Source organism: Capra hircus, chromosome 11 (genome assembly GCF_001704415.2).
Source record: "Capra hircus breed San Clemente chromosome 11, ASM170441v1, whole genome shotgun sequence".
Lineage (NCBI taxonomy): Eukaryota > Metazoa > Chordata > Mammalia > Artiodactyla > Bovidae > Capra > Capra hircus.
In genome coordinates this window covers 65004485-65007494 of record NC_030818.1, presented here as the reverse complement: position 1 = coordinate 65007494, position 3010 = coordinate 65004485, and the positions used below count along the sequence as shown (strand labels likewise).

Below are 3010 nucleotides of genomic sequence, written 5' to 3'. Positions count from 1 at the left end.
GTGAACAAACGCTACATTTTTAAAAAGTAGTAAAAGTGAGTTAAATATAGTGAACTATTAAGTTTCCAGAGAACTTTGTGAGTACAGTAAGAGACACTAGATATCTTTTCTTGGATAAACTCTTCAAATTGCATCCATGCTACAGAACTAGTGTTGGATGAATAAAGATGACCATTAAAACAGACACACCTCCACCTGTTCTTCCCTGCTGGTTAAGACCCTAAGGATAAGAGCATATGGGAAAACCAGAAATGAATGCTACTCACTAATTCTGGGCTTAATGGATTTCTTGCATGATGTTCGAATGAATGGATGATGAGCTGTCAACATTCAGAGTGCTCACAGTGATCAGAAACCTATCAGTCCACCGACATACCAAAGATCAGTTTTTCTAGGAAAACTCTCTGGATTATCCCAGCTCACATCTATCTCTTTTTATGATTTTATTCTCAACAGGCTACAGAATACTCTTCACCTGATGCTATTACTTCTCTACATGCAAATCTTCCTTTCAATCTTACTGCACACTTCTGAAGAGGAAGAACCTCACCACCCATCTATAGAGAATCTTCCATCATACCTAGCACAGAGCTATATCCATTTGGAAAAGGATAAAATTTGAGGGAAAAAAATGGACCATATTAGCAGTTAATGAGGGAATCAATTAGATGGGCCCCACAGAGGAGACAGAGTCTTCATAGGGATAAGCCTTGGACAAGGCATTTGGAAGGTCTGCTTGCCAAGACTCTCTTTGATTAGAGGCCATTAGCTCTGGAGAAAGTAGGGAATGCCAGTCAAATCACTTTGAGGAGAGCTAAGTCTGTCCACCTTTTCCTCCTATTTTAGGGTGATTGGTAAGAATAGAGGGACCTGCCTTCAGAACACTTACCCTTAGAGGTACTCTGTAGGAGACTATAATTTATGGTTCTGAAATAAAGTTGGGTAGATATTACTCTCCTAGCTGATTTTTCATTATAGATAGAGCCAGCTTCATTTGGACAATACTATCAACCATAACTCTAGCTCTAATGAACTTCTCTTTTTGGCTTCAGGCTATATACACTTAACAGAAATTTCCTAAAATCCTTCCTGGGAGAAGATAAAGAGAAGTGAAGTCGCTCAGTCATGTCCGACTGTTTGCGACCCCATGGACTGCAGCCTACAACGCTCCTCCGTCCGTGAGATTTTCCAGGTAAGAGTACTGGAGGGGGTTGCCATTTCCTTCTCCAGAGGATCTTCCCAGCCCAGGGATCGAACCTGGGTCTCCCGCTTTGTAGGCAGATGCTTTACCATCTGAGCCACCAGGGATGGCAAATCCCTACTTGAAGATAATTTGAGTCATTATAAAAATCAAACTTAAGTGACATATGCTATTTAATTTTTCACCCTTAGTTCTATATTTTCTCTTGCTATTCTTCATTTAATCCATTTTTAAAAATAAAAATAATATTATACTTTTAGAAATTATAAACAAAATACATGTTTATTTATGCTTACATAAAATGCCTAAGTAATAAAGGAATTATTTGAGAGTCCTATTTGGCTGGAATCTTCTTAAACAATTTCTACCTTTATTATGTAATTATATATTTACCTGGTGCACAGTGCTTGTAGGGCTTCCCTGGTAGCTCAGCTGGTAAAGAATCTGCCTGCAGTGCAGAAGACCCTGGCTCAATTCCTGGGTCAGGAAGATCCTCTGGAGAAGGGATAGGCTACCCACTGAAGTATTCTTGGGCTTTCCTGGTGGCTAAAATGGTAAAGAATCTGCCTGCAATGCAGGAGATCTGGGTTCAACCCCTGGGTTGGGAAGATCTCCTGGAGGAGGGCATGGCAACCCACTCCAGTATTCTTGCCTGGAGAATCCCCATGGACAGAGGGGCCTGGTGGGCTACACCCAGACCACCAACATGCTGGGCTGGATGAGGCATAAGCTGGAATTGAGATTGCGGGGAGAAATATCAATAACCTCAGATATGCAGATGACACCATCCTTATGGCAGAAAGCAAAGAAGAACTAAAGAGCCACTTGATGAAAGTGAAAGAGGAGAATGGAAAAGCTGGCTCAAAACTCAACATTCAAAAAACTAAGATCATGGCATCTGGTCCCATCACTTCATGGCAAATAGATGGGGAAACAATGGAAACAGTGACAGACTTTATTTTCTTGGGCTCCAAAATCACTGCAGATGGTGATTGCAGCCATGCAATTAAAAGATGCTTATCCTTTGGAAGAAAAGCTATGACCAACCTAGACAGCATATTAAAAAGCAGAAACACTACTTTGCTAACACAGGTCCATCTAGTCAAAGCTATGGTTTTTCCAGTAGTCATGTATGGATGTGAATGTTGGACCATAAAGAAGGCTGAGCACTGAAGAACTGCTACTTTCAAACTGTGGTGCTAGAGAAGACTCTTGAGAATCCCTTGGACTGCAAGGAGATCCAACCAGTCCATCCTAAAGGAGATCAGTCCTGAATATTCATTGAAGTGACTGATGCTGAAGCTGAAACTCCAATACTTTGGCCATCTGATGTGAAAAACTGACCCCTTGGAAAAGGCCCTGATGCTGGGAAGGATTGAAGGAAGGAGGAGAAGGGGATGACAGAGGATGAAATGGTTGGATAGCATCACCGACTCGATGGACATGAGTTTGAGCAATCTCCAGGAGTTGGTGATGGACAGGGAAGTCTGGCATGCTGCAGTCCATGCGGTTACAAACAGTTGGACACAACCAAGTGATTGAACTGAAATGGAAAGATATACCATGGTCATAAACTGAAAAACACAATATTATTAAGGTGAAAATTCTCCCAAACCTACCTATAGATTCAATACAATCCAAATCAAATCCCACCAGAATGTTGTAAAAATCAGTTGACTGAGTCTCAAAATCATATAGAAATGCAAAGTACTTAAAATAGCCCAGACAACATGGAAAAGATAAAGCTGAAGAATTTACAGTGCCTAACTTCAAGATTTATTCAAAAGCTAGATTGTGGCATTGACATCA

The 3010-nt window shown here is 40.9% G+C and overlaps 1 non-coding gene across 1 annotated transcript; it reads right to left on the bottom strand.

Annotated features, from left to right (window-relative positions):
- TRNAC-ACA lies at positions 1237-1308 on the bottom strand. The gene has a single exon. It is a non-coding gene; the product is annotated as a tRNA-Cys (tRNA).